The following is an 18,633-nucleotide window of genomic DNA, read 5'->3' as shown; positions in this document are numbered from 1 at the left end:
TGCAATTTGGGGGAGATTCTGGGTTGCAGTCGTGCTGTCAAAGGGTCATTCGTCCTGGTAATAGGGTAGTTAGTGGTCCCTGGGAGAGAAGAGAAAACAATCAGGTCTTGAAAGCTGAAACACTGAAGTCAAGGGTGAGTTCTTGGCGGAAGCCTAGCTCCTCTTTCTCAGTGTTTGTTATTGTTGCGATGAAGAAGAAAATGGTGGGGTGCACACCTACAGCCATGAAGTGGGAACCAAAATAACAAAGGAACACAACCACTGAAGCGGCAGACTGTACTATATCTGGGGACTATTTTTGAGAGCATGTTGGTTTTTTGTTTTCTTTTAAAAGTACCTTTAGATAGCTCTCAATCTCTGGAAAAAATACTCAGCAACTCAGGAATTTCAGTCTCTCATCCTTCTGTCAATTTCCTCTCTAAGATGGTGTCTCAGTTTTAGGGAAGAGACAATCCTGAACTTGGGTAGGAGAGAAGAAGAACCCTTTGATTCCATTGATTTTTGGAGTAATGTTACTTGTCCCTCTAGACTGCTACTCACCATGAGCTTTTGTGGCTAAAGTCTGCAGCTGGTATAACACATAGTCTGGGGTATCTCTAATTTGTTTGGGCCCAGAGGTGCTTTCTGGCTGACTTGGTCGTCTGTCAACTCTTGCTGACCCACCTCAGGCACAGCCATGCACTATATCTAGGGCCAGATGGCCAGCCTTTGTTGTACAGTCACACCATCTTTTCCAGGATGTACCCTGGGAAGGCTCACTGTATTCATACCACTCTGGAACTGAGGCAGGCTCAGGACTGCAAACAAAACCATCTGGCTGCCTAACCACACCATTCTGCCCTCATAGTTATTATCCCATGTTGGCATAGAACCATTCTCCTCTTGGTGTTTTCCTCAATTTATCTGTAGTATATACCCGAAGACACCTTTCTCCAAAGGAGAAACAAGATCTAATTGGTATCTTGTTGGGGAGTGGAGCGCAGAGAAAGTGAACACTGAGGTATCTTCCTTTTCTGACTCCCCCTCCCTCTCCATCTTCCTCATTTATTCATAATGCGCTGGGTCTTAGGGTTGCCCCCTTTCACTCTGTGTTATCTCCCTTCTACCAGAAATCCTAACAGGCAGAAGGAATGCCCTCTGGGAAAAACTCAGAGAACTTGAGCAGATCCTGTAGGCTTGGTCCTAAAATCTTAAGGAAGAAGAAAGAATAACTTAGACATTCTTTCAAGACAATGGCTTGTTTATAAACCATTGTAAGACAGTTATATTTATATTTTGATATTATATTTTAATGATACAAAATTACATTTGAAATGTCAGAATCTGAACATTTTGGGTCCTTTTGTAATAATCTTAATTCTCTTGTACAACCATGTGACTTCCTCCCTTCCTCCACACCACAAGTGTCCTTGGGCCAACCAGGGAGGAGATTATGAACTTAGAAAGACAAAAGAAAAAAGCAGACTATTTCAGAATATTACCTTCCATGTACTTATCCAATGAATTGATCTATTAAGCAACATTTACATTTCTTCTAGATTTTCATACTAATGGAATCATACAGTATGCATTCTTTCATTTCTGGCTTCTTTGCTTAGCAATATGTTTTTGAGATTTATCCATGTTATTGGTTGTATGGGTAGCTTGTTTCTATTTTTTTTTTTTTTTTTTTTTTTCGGTATGCGGCCTCTCACTGCTGTGGCCTCTCCCGTTGTGGAGCACAGGCTCCGGACACGCAGGCTCAGCGGCCATGGTTCACGGGCCCAGCCACTCCGCGGCATGCGGGATCCTCCAGGACCGGGGCGCGAACCCGTGTCCCCTGCATCGGCAGGCGGACTCTCAACCACTGCGCCACCAGGGAAGCCCTAGCTTGTTTCTTTTTATTGCTGAGTAGTATTCATTGAATAGATATACCACAATTTGTTTCTCCATTTAGCTTTGATGGAAATTTGAGTGTTTCCAGTTTGGAGCTAGTAAGAATAAAGTTGCAATGAACATTTGTGTACAAGACTTTTTGTGGACATCTGGCCCTAATTTTAAGTCCAGAGCTGGAGCATGTAAACAATCATGTGAAACAGACCTCAGTTCAACATCATAATATGCCTTGGTGTAATTTTGCATGTGTTTACACCTTTCATCAAAATTGGGACATTTTCAGCCAAGTATTTCTTCTGCTTCTCCACTTTCTCCTTTTCAAGATCTTCAATTACCCATATGTTAGACCTTTAAATTGTACGATAGGTTATTGAAGCTCTGTTTAATTTTCACCATATTTTCCTCTGTGCTTTAGTTTGAATAATGTCTACTCTTTCTTTCAAGTTTACTGACGCTTTCTTCTAGAGTGTGTAATCCACTATTAAGTTCATGAAGTGAAATTTTCATTTATTTCATTTCTCAGCTCTAGAAGTTTCCTGCTAATTAAAAATATTTTATCCTCTAATTATGTTCATGTTTTCTTTTAAATCCTTGAACATATGTAGAATAGCTGTTTTTAAGTCATTTGCTAATTTCTTCTTCTCTGTCACATCTGGATTGTTTTTAAAGAATTCATGATCTCTGTGTTTTGTGACATATTTTTTCTACTTCTTTGCATGTCTAATTTTTCTTTGATTATTGGATGCTAGATATTGCAAATGTTATACTGTTGAACATCTGGACTTTGTTGTTTTTCTTTAAAGAATGATGAGTTTATTTTGGAAAGTAGTTATTTGTAGACCAGCTTGACCCTCTTGAGTCTTGCTTTTAAGCTTTGTTAGGGTAGCTCAAGAGTATCCCTTACTTTAGGGCTAATTTAACCCTACTGCTAAGAAATAATCCTTTTGGAGTCTCTAATGAATGTCCTGGATGTTCAGAAAGGCCTCTCCATTCTGACTGTTCAGAACTCAATTGTCTCCTAATCCTTTGAGAGTTCTGGGACTTGTTCCATTTATAGCTTTCTGGTATTCTTAATTTGTTATTTACCTAGCCTTGAGTTCAAATCTTATAAATAAGAACAGATTGGTATTTACCCAAAGATGGAAGAGGATTTCTATGCAGATTTCTAGGACTCTATTCTGTTAGTTTAGTGAAACACATTAATAGATTTTCAAATGTTAAATCATGCTTGCATTTTTGGGATAAACTAAAGTAGTTTATATTGTTCCTTTCTCCCCAGCATTTAGTATTTACAATTTTATTTAGATTTTTCCATCTATGTTAATCAGTACGACAGACATAAATTTCCCTTATCATACTCTCCTTATGTACTATTGGTACTAAAGTGATATTAGACTTATAAGATAAGTTGGGATACTTTTTCCCTTTTTCTATTTTGGGTAGGAATGTGATTATGTCTTTATTTGGTAGAACTTTTTTATTTGGTAGAATGTGATTATGTCTTTATTTGGTAGAACTTTTCTCTGCCTCACATGTTTGTAAATCTACTGGACCTGCTCTTCCCCACGTGTCTTTCACACATGTTCTCATGGCTCTGGCAATTTTGCAGGAGGTTTTTATAATATTACATTTCTCCAATTAGCAGTGTGGCGTGTACCCTATTTATTCAATTCTTTTTTTTAAAAAACATCTTTATTGGAGTATAATTGCTTTACAATGGTGTGTTAGTTTCTGCTTTATAACAAAGTGAATCAGTTATACATATACATATGTTCCCATAATCTCTTCCCTCTTGCGTCTGTCTCCCTCCCACCCTCCCCATCCCACCCCTCCAGGCGGCCACAAAGCACCAAGCTGATCTCCCTGTGCTATGCGGCTGCTTCCCACTAGCTATCTACCTTACGTTTGGTAGTGTATATATGTCCATGCCTCTCTCTCGCTTTGTCACAGCTCACCCTTCCCCTTCCCCATATCCGCAAGTGCGTCTTCTAGTAGGTTTGTGTCTTTATTCCTGTCTTACCCCTAGGTTCTTCATGACATTTTTTTTTTCTTCAATTCCATATATATGTGTTAGCATGCGGTATTTGTCTTTCTCTTTCTGACTTACTTCACTCTGTATGACAGACTCTAGGTCTATCCACCTCATTACAAATAGCTCAATTTTGTTTCTTTTTATGGTGAGTAATATTCCATTGTATATATGTGCCCCATCTTCTTTATCCATTCATCCAATGATGGGCAATTAGGTTGTTTCCATCGCTGGGCTATTGTAAATAGAGCTGCAATGAACATTTTGGTACATGACTCTTTTTGAATTATGGTTTTCTCAGGGTACAGGCCCAGTAGTGGGATTGCTGGGTCATATGGTAGTTCTATTTGTAGTTTTTTAAGGAACCTCCATACTGTTCTCCATAGTGGCTGTATCAATTCACATTCCCACCAGCAGTGCAAGAGTGTTCCCTTTTCTCCACACCCTCTCCAGCATTTATTGTTTGTAGATTTTTTGATGATGGCCATTCTGACTGGTGTGAGATGATATCTCATTGTAGTTTTGATTTGCATTTCTCTAATGATTAATGATGTTGAGCATTCTTTCATGTGTTTGTTGGCAGTCTGTATATCTTCTTTGGAGAAATGTCTACTTAGGTCTTCTGCCCATTTTTGGATTGGGTTGTCTGTTTTTTTTTGTTATTGAGCTGCATGAGCTGCTTGTGAATTTTGGAAATTAATCCTTTGTCAGTTCCTTCATTTGCAAATATTTTCTCCCATTCTGAGGGTTGTCTTTTGGTCTTGCTTATGGTTTCCTTTGCTGTGCAAAAGTTTTGAAGTTTCATTAGGTCCCATTTGTTTATTTTTGTTTTTATTTCCATTTCTCTAGGAGGTGGGTCAAAAAGGATCTTGCTGTGATTTATGTCATAGAGTGTTCTGCCTATGTTTTCCTCTAAGAGTTTGATAGTTTCTGGCCTTACATTTAAGTATTTAATCCATTTTGAGCTTATTTTTGTGTATGGTGTTAGGGAGTGATCTAATCTCATACTTTTACAAGTACCTATCCAGTTTTCCCAGCACCACTTATTGAAGAGGCTGTCCTTTCTCCACTGTACATTCCTGTCTCCTTTATCAAAGATAAGGTGACCATATGTGCGTGGGTTTATCTCTGGGCTTTCTATCCTGTTCCATTGATCTATATTTCTGTTTTTGTGTCAGTACCATACTGTCTTGATTACTGTAGCTTTGTAGTATAGTCTGAAGTCTGGGAGCCTGATTCCTCCAGCTCCGTTTTTCGTTCTCAAGATTGCTTTGGCTATTCGGGGTCTTTTGTGTTTCCATACAAATTGTGAAATTTTTTGTTCTAGTTCTGTGAAAACTGCCAGTGATAGTTTGATAGGGATTGCATTGAATCTGTAGATTCCTTTGGGTAGTAGAGTCATTTTCACAATGTTGACTTTTCCAATCCAAGAACATGGTATATCTCTCCATCTATCTGTATCATCTTTAATTTCTTTCATCTGCGTCTTATAATTTTCTGCATACAGGTCTTTTGTCTCCTTAGGTAGGTTTATACCTAGATATTTTATTCTTTTTGTTGCAATGGTAAATGGGAGTGTTTTCTTGATTTCACTTTCATATTTTTCATCATTAGTGTATAGGAATGCCAGAGATTTCTGTGCATTAATTTTGTATCCTGCAACTTTACCAAATTCATTGATTAGCTCTAGTAGTTTTCTGGTAGCATCTTTAGGATTCTCTATGTATAGTATCATGTCACCTGCAAACAGTGGCAGCTTACTTCTTCTTTTCTGATTTGGATTCCTTTTATTTCCTTTTCTTCTCTGATTGCTGTGGCTAAAACTTCCAAAACTATGTTGAATAAGAGTGGTGACAGTGGGCAACCTTGTCTTGTTCCTGATCTTAGTGGAAATGCTTTCAGTTTTTCACCATTGAGGACAATGTTGGCTGTGGGTTTGTCATATATGGCCTTTATTATGTTGAGGAAAGTTCCCTCTATGCCTACTTTCTGCAGGGTTTTTATCATAAATGGGTGTTGAATTTTGTCAAAAGCTTTCTCTGCATCTATTGAGATGATCATATGGTTTTTCTCCTTCAATTTGTGAATATGGTGTATCACGTTGATTGATTTGCGTATATTGAAGAATCTTTGCATTCCTGGAATAAGCCCCACTTGATCATGGTGTATGATCCTTTTAATGTGCTGTTGGATTCTGCTTGCTAGTATTTTGTTGAGGATTTTTGCATCTATGTTCATCAGTGATATTGGTCTATAGTTTTCTTTCTTTGTGACATCCTTGTCTGGTTTTGGTATCAGGGTGATGGTGGCCTCGTAGAATGAGTTTGGGAGTGTTCCTCCCTCTGCTATATTTTGGAAGAGTTTGAGAAGGATAGGTGTTAGCTCTTCTCTAAATGTTTGATAGAATTCACCTGTGAAGCCATCTGGTCCTGGACTTTGGTTTGTTGGAAGATTTTTAATCACAGTTTCAACTTCAGTGCTTGTGATTGGTCTGTTCATATTTTCTATTTCTTCCTGATTCAGTCTTGGCAGGTTGTGCATTTCTAAGAATTTGTCCATTTCTTCCAGGTTGTCCCTTTTATTGGCATAGAGTTGCTTGTAGTAATCTCTCATGATCTTTTGTATTTCTGCAGTGTCAGTTGTTACTTCTCCTTTTTCACTTCTAATTCTATTGATTTGAGTCTTCTCCCTTTTTTCCTTGATGAGTCTGGCTAATGGTTTATCTATTTTGTTTATCTTCTCAAAGAACCAGCTTTTAGTTTTATTGATCTTTGCTATTGTTTCCTTCATTTCTTTTTCATTTATTTCTGATCTGATTTTTATGATTTCTTTCCTTCTGCTAACTTTGGGGTTCTTTTGTTCTTCTTTCTCTAATTGCTTTAGGTGCAAGGTTAGGCTGTTTATTCGAGATGTCCTGTTTCTTAAGGTGGGCTTGTATTTCTATGAACTTCCCTCTTAGAACTGCTTTTGCTGCAACCCATAGGTTTTGGGTCATCGTGTCTCCATTGTCATTTGTTTCTAGGTATTTTTTGATTTCCTCTTTGATTTCTTCAGTGATCACTTCGTTATTAAGTATTGTATTGTTTAGCCTCCATGTGTTTGTATTTTTTACAGATCTTTTCCTGTAATTGATATCTAGTCTCATAGCGTTGTGGTCGGAAAAGATACTTGATACAGTTTCAATTTTCTTAAATTTACCAAGGCTTGATTTGTGACCCAAGATATGATCTATCCTGGAGAATGTTCCATGAGCATCTGAGAAGAATGCGTATTCTGTTGTTTTTGGATGGAGTGTCCTATAAATATCAATTAAGTCCATCTTGTTTAATGTATCATTTAAAGCTTGTGTTTCCTTATTTATTTTCATTTTGGATGATCTGTCCATGGGTGAAAGTGGGGTGTTAAAGTCCCCTACTATGATTGTGTTACTGTCGATTTCCCCTTTTACGGCTGTTAGAATTTGCCTTATGTATTGAGGTGCTCCTATGTTGGGTGCATAAATATTTACAATTGTTATATCTTCTTCTTGGATCGCTCCCTTGATCATTATGTAGTGTCCTTCTTTGCCTCTTGTAATAGTCTTTATTTTAAAGTCTATTTTGTCTGATATGAGAATTGCTACTCCAGCTTTCTTTTGGTTTCCATTTGCATGGAATATCTTTTTCCATCCCCTTACTTTCAGTCTGTATGTGTCTCTAGGTCTGAAGTGGGTCTCTTGTAGACAGGATATATATGGGTCTTCTTTTTGTATCCATTCAGCCAATATGTGTCTTTTGGTGGGAGCGTTTCATCCATTTACATTTAAGGTAATTATCGATTTGTATGTTCCTATTCCCATTTTCTAAATTGTTTTGGGTTCGTTATTGTAGGTCTTTTCCTTCTCTTGTGTTTCTTGCCTAGAGAAGTTCCTTTAGCAGTTGTTATAAAGCTGGTTTTGTGGTGCTGAACTCTCTCAGCTTTTGCTTGTCTGTAAAGGTTTTAATTTCTCCATCAAATCTGAATGAGATCCTTGCTGGGTAGAGTAATCTTGGTTGCAGGTTTTTCTCCTTCATCACTTTAAATATGTCCTGCCAGTCCCTTCTGGTTTGCAGAGTTTCTGCTGAAAGATCAGCTGTTAACCTTATGGGGATTCCCTTGTGTGTTATTTGTTGTTTTTCCCTTGCTGCTTTTAATATGCTTTCTTTGTATTTAATTTTTTGACAGTTTGATTAATATGTGTCTTGGCGTATTTCTCCTTGGAGTTTTCCTGTATGGGACTTTCTGTGCTTCCTGGACTTGATTAACTATTTCCTTTCCCATATTAGGGAAGTTTTCAACTATAATTTCTTCAAATATTTTCTCAGTCCCTTTCTTTTTCTCTTATTCTTCTGGAACCCCTATAATTCAAATGTTGGTGCACTTAATGTTGTCCCAGAGGTCTCTGAGACTGTCCTCCGTTCTTTTCATTCTTTTTTCTTTATTCTGCTCTGCAGTAGTTATTTCCACTATTTTATCTTCCAGGTCACTTATCCGTTCTTCTGCCCCAGTTATTCTGCTATTGATCCCATCTAGAGTATTTTTAATTTCATTTATTGTGTTGTTCATCATTGTTTGTTTCATCTTTAGTTCTTCTAGGTCCTTGTTAAATGTTTCTTGCATTTTGTCTATTCTATTTTCAAGATTTTGGATCATCTTTACTATCATTATTATGAATTCTTTTTCATGTAGACTGCCTATTTCCTCTTCATTTGTTAGGTCTGGTGGGTTTTTATCTTGCTCCTTCATCTGCGGTGTGTTTTTCTGTCTTCTCATTTTGCTTATCTTACTGTGTTTGGGGTCTCCTTTTTGCAGGCTGCAGGTTCGTAGCTCCCGTTGTTTCTGGTGTCTGTCCCCAGTGGCCAAGGTTGGTTCAGTGGGTTGTGTAGGCTTCCTGGTGGAGGGGACTAGTGCCTGTGTTCTGGTGGATGAGGCTGGATCTTGTCTCTCTGGTGGGCAGGTCCATGTCTGGTGGTGTGTTTTGGGGTGTCTGTGGACTTATTATGATTTTAGGCAGCCTCTCTGCTAATGGGTGGGGTTGTGTTCCTGTTTTGCTAGTTGTTTGGCATAGGGTGTCCATCACCGTAGCTTGCTGGTCGTTGAGTGAAGATGGGTGCTGGCATTGAGATGGAGATCTCTGGGAGATTTTCGCTGTTTGATATTATGTGGAGCTGGGAGGTCTCTTGTTGACCAGTGTCCTGAAGTTGGCTCTTCCACCTCAGAGGCACAGCACTGACTCCTGGCTGCAGCACCAAGAGCCTTTCATCCACATGGCTCAGAATAAAAGGGAGAAAAGGTAGAGAGAAAGAATTAGTAGAAGTAGGAAGAAAGAAAGAAAGGAGGGAAGGAAGGAAGGAAGGAAGAAAGAAAGAAAGAAGGAAAGAAAGAAAAGGAGGGAGGGAGGGACAGTGGGAGGAAGGAAGGAAGGAGGTAGGAAGAAAGAAAGAAGATAAAGTAAAATAAAATAAAGTAAAATATAATAAAGTTATTTAATTAAAAATAATTATTAAGAAAAAAAATTTAAAAAAAACAAACAAAAAAGGGCGGATAGAACCTTAGGACAAATGGTGGAAGCAAAGCTATACAGACAAAATCTCACACAGACGCATACACATACACACTCACAAAAAGAGGAAAAGGGGAAAAAATCATAAATCTTGCTCTCTAATGTCCATCTCCTCAATTTGGGATGATTCATTGTCTATTCATGTATTCCACAGATGCAGGGTACATCAAGTTGATTGTGGAGCTTTAATCGCTGCTTCTAAGGCTGCTGGGAGAGATTTCCCTTTCTCTTCTTTGTTCTCACAGCTCCCAGGGGCTCAGCTTTGGATTTGGCCCCGCCTCTGCGTGTAGGTCGCCGTCTGTTTTTCCGCTCAGACAGGACGGGGTTAAAGGAGCCGCTGATTGGGGGCTGTGGCTCACTCAGGCCGGTGGGGAGGGAGGGGCACGGAGTGCGGGGCGGGCCTGCGGAGGCAGAGGCCGGCGAGACGGCGTGACGTTGCACAAGCCTGAGGCGCGCCGTGCGTTCTCGCGGCGAAGTTGTTCCTGGATCCCGGAAACCTGGCAGTGGCGGGCTGCAGAGGCTCCCCGGAAGAGGGGTGTGGAGAGTGACCTGTACTCGCACACAGGCTTCTTGGTGGCGGCAGCAGCAGCCTTAGCGTCTCCTGCCCGTCTCTGGTGTCCGCGCTTTTAGCTGCGGCTCGCGCCTGTCTGTGGAGCTCCTTAAGAAGCGCTCTTAATCCCCTCTCCTCGCTCACCAGGAAACAAAGAGGTAAGAAAAAGTCTCTTGCCTCTTCGGCAGCTCCAGACCTTTTCCAGGACTCCCTCCCGGCTAGCCGTGGTGCACTAGCCCCTTCAGGTTGTGTTCACGCCGCCAACCCCAGTCCTCTCCCGGCGCTCCGACCGAAGCCCGAGCCTCAGCTCCCAGCCCCGCCCGGCCCGGCGGGTGAGCAGACAAGCCTCTCGGGCTGGTGAGTGCCGCTCGGCACCGATCCTCTGTGCGGGAATCTCTCCGCTTTGCCCTCCGCACCCCTGTTGCTGTGCTGTGCTGTGCTGTGCTCTCCTCCGCGGCTCCGAAGCCCCCCCTCCGCCACCTGCAGTTTCCGCCCGCGAAGGGGCTTCCTAGTGTGTGGAAACGTTTCCTCCTTCCCAGCTCCCTCCCACTGGTGCAGGTCCTGTCCCTTTTCTTTTGTCTCTATTCTTTTTTCTTTTGCCCTAGCCATGTACATGGGGAGTTTCTTGCCTTTTGTGAGGTCTGAGGTGTTCTGCCAGCGTTCAGTAGGTGCTCTGTAGGAGTTGTTCCACGTATAGATGTATTTCTGGTGTATCTGTGGGGAGGAGGGTGATCTCCGCGTGTTACTCTTCCGCCATCTTCCCCTCATCCCCTATTCAATTCTTGTTTAATGTGTTTCCATGAAATTGCCTTTGTGGAGGTCATATATCTTTTTGATCATATTATTTTTTCCATTTTTTATCATCACGTCAATAAAATATAATTATATTTTCCATGGAAAATATTGAACACTTTTAGTATGAAAACTGCATAAAGGTTACTACTGTCACTACTATATACACAGGAGTGTTGCTTGTAAACCCTGACATACACCAGAGTTACCAGAGAAGATGGTTAATTACAGATTTCTAGGCCTCATCACAGAGCTACTGAGTCAGAATCTTCACAGATCGGGCAGGAGAATCTATATTTTTAGCAAGCCTTCCAGATGGTTCTTCTAAGAGTAAATGTTTAAGAACCATTGAAACAGGTTGATCTTGGCCAACATTTGCATTAGCATAAATCTTTGATGTCTGTAATCTTACTATTCTATACTAATTTTATTTTAAGCAATGTTTTCTCTCAGGATTTATCAGGAAGATTACTAAATAATAAGCCTTTTACAGAGGGCTTACAATACTGGATTTAAAATAAAAATAGTGTAGCTTTATTTCCACTTGATGACTTGTAAAATGCTTCAGAAAATGGAGTTCGGATACTATTCAGGTCCTCAGGGCATCTGGATAGATTTGATGCAATCATTATTCAGTACCTCAAGTCAATCTGGTTAGTGACGAACCACTTTTTCTTACAGAATTCTTGAATTTCACTCTGGCCAATCCTGCCTTGTGTTGGACTATAACAAGTCTGGTTAATGTGCTAATAATACTAGAGAGCTCTTTCTGTCTTTTTCTGACAAATTGCTTAGCATAATAAGAGCAGTTCCCTTTAGACTGGCAGCAAGAAATAGTGCTTTCTGTTCCTCAGTCCGATGGTTCATTTGGCTTATTATTTTAAATTGGGCATAATAAGCTTCCCAGGATGATTTTCCTTCAGCGTTGACTGGTCTCTGCATTGGCCGATTACACAAATTGACCATATTGCCACTTATTTCTGGTTCTTGAGGCTAGAAACTTGATTCAGGATTCTACAATGGAAAGGAATATTGCAATCCTCTGGCTTAAAAGACTCTGCTTAAAAAAAAAAACAAAAAGAGACTCTGCTTGATTGTTACCTGAAGAGAGATGTAAACAAAGTTGCCAGAAATTTTCTTCTCTTTCTCGTATTTTCTTCAGTGTTTATTATTCCTTTTTATTAAAACAATACTTCGATAATCAATACTTCTCTGCCAATTGAATTTTTGATATATATTTTTCTCTGCTTTCTGAATTTTAAGTTTACTGATATAGTTTGCCTATTTGTTTTTTGTTTTATTTTTTTAAGCAGAGGTGCTTTGAGCAGGTGAGATTCCTTTTGCAAATCCTGGCTGATATCTGCCTTACTCTCTGAGATTTTTTGATTTATTCTAGGTCATTTTCTATATTGTTAATTGATTTGAAGTAACTTGAGATTTCCTTAGCTTTTGAGACTCAGTATCAGGCTTTGAGGCAACAAACTCAGAATATTGTTTACCCTGCTCATTCATATGTGCACATTTAACTATGTGGACTTCACAATTAAAATATTGAGAGGGTTCAGTTGAAGTTAGGGCATTGAGATGCATTTTCCTTCTCTCTGTCCTTTTCCTAAGAAGATTGTTCCGATTAAGAATTATAGAAAACTACATGTATGGCACACGCCTTTACTGAAGCAAATAATGTATTCCTGCTAATAGGAAAAGGTAATGATATAAACAGTAGGTTTCTCTTGGATGTCTTCTGGTCCAGCTTCCACAGTGTTTATGACCCTGTATTGCACTGCTCTTAAGTCATGTAAGATAACTTCTACTGAGTATGAAGAACCACTGCAGTGGTGGATTTCAAGTCATTTAATCATGAAGGTGCCAGCAATTACTTTTATACCCAGCTATTTATGACTCTGGTTATTAATAACTTCTGTAAAATACACTCAAGCATGAGTATAGTTTTTCGGCTTTTGATTTCAGCTCTTAATTTCTAAAGGTGCCCCTTTAGAAATTAATTTTTCGGCATCTATTAGATAATTTCTTATAAAATGACTCACTTCTAATTACTCCAAAATTAAGCTATGGGAGAAGCCACTTGTTATTTGATTTGAGATTCTTGCCTCCCAAGGTAACCAGTAAACTTCTTTGGGGTGGGAGAAAAAGTAAGAAAGCAAAATATCTGGATTCACCCTGAAACTTGGCTTTTATGCATGAGGACCTCATCCTCTGATTATTTGTATCCAAGTTCTGAAGTTATAAGGCAGTTTAAGGAAAAGTGGTTGTTACTTAGAAATATCTATTTATGAGCTGATCACTTATATAATTAGTCCCCATCCAACTATCTTTCCTGGGTTAGTGGAACATTTATATTGGTCCACTGTGTCAATACCCTCATCACTGTCTCTATCAAATATTATTAAAAGTCAATAATATGATACAATATAATACAAATTAGTTGCAAAAAATTTACATATCTTTCAAAAGATGTAGAATTTTATGAAATCAATGAAAGTAATATTGATGAACTACATAAATCACATTTTCAGCCACTATTCAACATATAAGGATCTGATAGAGTTCAGTTAACAACTAGAGAAGAGAAATCAAGGAGAAGGAGGATATGAAACAGAATGTGAATATCAAAGGCTTTAGTGAGACCTTTGGAAAAACCAAGTGAAAAAAAACTTCAAATGTTTTCCAAGTGATAGTATTCTGCAACTGAAGTGAAATGTGAAATGATGGGTGTGCTATGCTCTCTTACAATTTTATTGGGGAAATTACAACCAAAAAACTCAAAATTTGATTCACTTCTCTTGATTCTAAGTAACTGAATGGAATTATAAAATATATTTTGTTACTTACAAAATAAAGTTGTCTTCATAATTTTTACTTTCATTTGAAAAATAGTTGTAAACAAACCTTTTTGAACTATTTACTATTAAATTATGGTTCCGTTTTAAGTGGACTTGCCAGGAGACACCTTTTGCTGGCACCAGTGAACCCAGGAAATCAGAACTTCCTGTGCAATGAAGTGATCCACTTTCCTCTTCGCTTTTACCCTTCTCCATCCTCCACTCTATCTTTCATTTAGTTTCTTGCTTTCTCTACCACTGTCCTTGTTATACTTCAATTTTCTTCCTTTCTATCCATTATCCCTTCTCTTTTGGTGAGACTCCAGCTCCTAGAAAACCAGATGGGTGAATGTATGTAGGCAGTACCTTGAGATTTTTTTTTTGACCTGTTGATTTCTTTGCAGTTTCACTTCGTCACGAAACACAGAAAAATGCATTTCTATGTCTCCATCCTATCCTTTATTTTTAACAATTTCAAACAAAGTAGTCCTAGCCTGTAAAGGCTGCTTTTTTAAAAAATTATTTTTTATTGGAGTATAGTTGTTTTACAATGTTATGTTAGTTTCTTGCTGTACAGCAAAGTGAATCAGTCATACGTATATACAGATCCACTCTTTTGTAGATTTCCTTCCCATTTAGGTCACCACAGAGCACTGAGTGGAGTTCCCTGTGCTATACTGTAGGTCCTCATTAGTTGTCTATTTTATACATAGTAGTGTATATGTGTCAGTCCCAATCTCCCAATTCGTCCCACTCCCCCTCCTTCCCCCCTTGGTAACCATAAGCCTGTTCTCTACAGTAAGTCAGAAAGAGAAAAACAAATATCGTATAATATTGCTTATATGTGGAATCTAGAAAAATGGTAGAGATGAACTTATTTGCAAAGCAGAAATAGAGTCACAGATGTAGGAGACTGCTTTATTTTTTAATTAACCTTCTTAAGGAGAAAAATTGCCATGGTAATAATTAGTTAGCCTCCCCTTGAGGAAAAGAATTGGGTCAGCAAGTTACAGGAGAGCGTAGGAAGGTGCTTTCAGGGAAGGGTTTTGATTCTTTAAGAAGAATATACCCTGATTCCCTTAGAGAATTGACTTAGAACTTTGCACATGATAAATGCTCTGTAAATATATGTAGATAGGCTTGAGGGGCCAGTGCCAGGAGCCAGTGTTTTATTGTATTGTCAATTCACCTCTAGAGCCAAGTCATAGAAAAGCCTGGGGCACAGTGCACACCCTTCCCTACTGCCCTTGTTGATTGGTGCTCAGGCTATTTACTATATAGATTAGTGTTTCTCAACTACACTTCAGAACCATGAAGGGAGCTCTTAATCCTGATGCCCAGGCCATGTCCCAGACCAAACCTCCAGGGTGTATTTAGTATTTTGGTGATTCCAATGTGTAGCCAAACTTGAAAATCATTGTCTTAGATCATGTTACTTCTGTGTACTTCCCTTAAGGTGGATTCTATATGGTTCTGAGTTTTCAAATAGTCCTTTTATAGAATTATCATATGATCCAGCAGTCCCACTCCGGGGCATATATCCAGACAAAACTATAATTCAAAAATATACATGCACCCCTATGTTTGTAGCAGCACTATTCACAATAGCCAAGACATGGAAACAACCTGAATGTCCATCGTTAGATGAATGGATAAAGATGTGTTACATATATACAATGGAATACTATTCAGCCATAAAAAAGAATGAAACAATGCCATTTGCAGCAACGTAGATGCAACTAGAGATTATCATACTAAGTGAAGTAAGTCAGAAAGAGAAAGACAAATACCATATGATATCACATATATGTGAAATCTAAGATATGGCACAAATGAACCTATCTATGAAACAGAAAGAGACTCACAGACATAGAGAACAGACTTGTAGTTACCAAGGGGGAGGGGAGGTGAGGGAGGGATGGACTGGGAGTTTGGGGTTAGTAGATGCAAACTATTACATACAGAATGAATAAGCAACAAGGTCCTACTGTATAGCACAGGGAACTATATTCAATATCCTGGGATAAACCATAATGGAAAAGAATATAAAGAAGAATGTATATATGTGTATAACTGAGTCACTTCGCTGTACAGCAGAGATTAACACAACATTGTAAATCAACTATACTTCAATAAAAATAAAATTTAAAAAACAGTCCTTCTAGGGACTTCCCTGGCAGTCCAGTGGTTAGGACCTGTGCTTCCACTGCAGGGGGCCTGTGTTCCATCCCAGCTCGGGGAACTAGGATCCCACAAGCCGAGCAGTGAGGCCAAAAAAATAAAAAATAAAATAGTCATTTTAACTTTCTACCTCAGACACCAATACAGGTTATTCAGTTCTGATGGAAAGACTCAGAACTGTCCTGAAGTATGGTAAGGCAGAGTGCCCAGCCTGGGTGCCAGAATTTATATAATTTAGGGTTGGGATCAAGGGAAGGCTTTTTTCACATATAATTGTGAGGTGTATCTGCCACAACCTCTCTTCCCCTTGGTGACACTTGATGTCCTTTAACCCAAATGGTGGCTCCTTTAAAGGTGCTGTGGCTTGGCGATTGAGACATCCCTCACCTGGCTGTCCTCTTTCTTCTGGGGTCTGCCTGATGGCTGTTGTCAGACTTCTTGAGATATGAAGGATGAAACACCTCTCTGGTCTTCTCCTCCCCAGCCCTCACTTTTTGGGTGATAGGCAGCACAAAATATTCCAGAAGCACTACTGCCGCCCCCAACTATGGTCAAGTATGAGCCTAGGAAACAAATTAAGTAGACGAAACTCCTGTCCTGGCAAGAAGCCTACATTGTAAACTGTGCACACTGCAAAAAATCATTTGCTAGGATGTAATGTAAACATTGACCTACAAGCTTTGGTGTGCTGTGTGTTTGTGTTGTGTAAGTAGCTTGTTGAAACTGAAGGGGAAAGAGATTTATCATCTTACTCCTGTAAGTCAGGCAATGTTCTGTAGGGGCAGAGGGATTTTAGGAGCTCTCTAAGTTGGGGAGAAAGCAGGTATTTGGTCTTAGTGAGCAGTGAAACGAAACAAGAGGCTAACGTTTAGAGAAAAGAGATTAATCTACCCAGAAAAGCCAAGTTACTGTATGAAGTAATGGTGTAGAGGTGTAAGTTATTTATTCTTCAGGACAATTCTAAGTGGTAGGTAAACTATTAATATTATACCCACTTCACAGATGAGGCATTGATAAAGCCTGCAACTTGCCCCAGGTCACATGGTTAATGAGTGGCAAAGCCAGAACTGTCACTTAGACAGCCTGGCTCTGGACTCCGTGTGCATTAAGTTGACTTTGATTGTGCTGTATCATTTCATTCAGTGTAATTGCTGAAATTGTTAATTTTACTTTCTTGCAACTAAGATAAAATCTTGTCTAGTCACTTAATTCTACTGGGTTCACTTGGGATGAATGATAATTATTAGTGCCATCTAGTGAGGTTTATTCTGCTGGTCTGATCTAACAAATGGAGCATGTTTAAATTATTATTATTATTTATTTTATTTATTATTTATTTTCTTTTAATTTTTTTGGCTGTGTTGGGTCGTAGTTGCGGCACATGGGATCTTCATTGCGGCACATGGGCTTCTCTCTAGTTGTGGCATGCGGGCTCCAGAGCACGTGGGCACTGTAGTTTGTGGCACGCAGGCTCTCTAGTTGAGGCGCAGGCTCAGTTGTTGTGGTGTGTGGGCTTAGTTGCCCCACGACATGTGGGATCTTAGTTCCCTGACCAGGGATCGAACCTGCGTCCCCTGCAGTGGAAGGCGGATTCTCTACCACTGGACCACTGGGGAAGTCCCCACAGATGGAGAATTTCTGACAGGACATTGGAGTATCGATTTATTTATTCACAAGTATTTCTTTTCCTGAAGTGAAAATTTGATTTAGTTGTTAATTTAATAACTATCCTTTCTTTGATAAAGATGGGAGAACTAACAACTATTAGGCAATTTCAATTTATTTAATTTCTATAATAGCTAAATCAAACTCATTTGGAAATTTTAAAGTGAGAAAATTTTATATGAATAATAGAGAAGTCTGTAATAGCTTGAAGAAGTGTAGAAGAAGTTATACACATTGTAGAACCTCCCCAAAGTCATCTTGCAACACAAAGTAAGGGTAGACTTTCCTATAATTGGTTCGATAGACTCCACAAAATTTGTTGTATATTCACACTTACAGTTGAAGATAATATCCTAGAAATTCAGAATTTAAAGGTCTATAGCACTTAGAATATAGTACCTGGCCCTTTTTCGGCATACAATAAATAGCTGTTGAATGGATATTACAGGGTGGATTCAAATTACTGCTGCAGACAGAGGGCAACAGGCTCAAGCTTCTCTTTTTTTGAACGTTTTTATTTCCATATTTTTCTGCCCAAAATGTACGTTTCTAACATCACCAAGGAATATTAAATGAATGGGTCAGATGCAGCTTCATGACATTTCAGATAAAAGATTATCTTGGGGCTTCCCTGGTGGCGCAGTGGTTGAGAGTCCGCCTGCTGATGCAGGGGACGCGGGTTCGTGCCGCAGTCCGGGAAGATCCCACATGCCATGGAGCGGCTGGGCCCGTGAGCCATGGCCGCTGAGCCTGCGCGTCTGGAGCCTGTGCTCCGCAAGGGGAGAGGCCTCAACAGCGAGAGGCCCGTGTACAGCAAAAAAAAAAAAAAAAAAAGATTATCTTGAAAGAAGACTGTAACCACATTTCTTCTGACTTCCTGAAGCCATGTACTCAACTTATGTTCTGAGGTTCTATTTCTAGTGTCAGTGTCATTTGTCTTTCTCTGGTTACTTTTTTTTTCTTTAATTTGCTCTTCATTCTTTAATTGTTTAGAGAAAACTGTCCACTTTCAGCCTCATTAAAGAGCACATATACTTGGGACATTTTACCAAATGATCTAAGATGTGTGCCTTTTGTTTTTAATTATGTACTTTTTAGAAAAAAATTAAGTGATTCT

Source organism: Tursiops truncatus, chromosome 2, assembly GCF_011762595.2.
Source record: "Tursiops truncatus isolate mTurTru1 chromosome 2, mTurTru1.mat.Y, whole genome shotgun sequence".
Lineage (NCBI taxonomy): Eukaryota > Metazoa > Chordata > Mammalia > Artiodactyla > Delphinidae > Tursiops > Tursiops truncatus.
The sequence above is the reverse complement of the archived record's forward strand: the minus strand, read 5'-3'. Positions refer to the sequence as shown.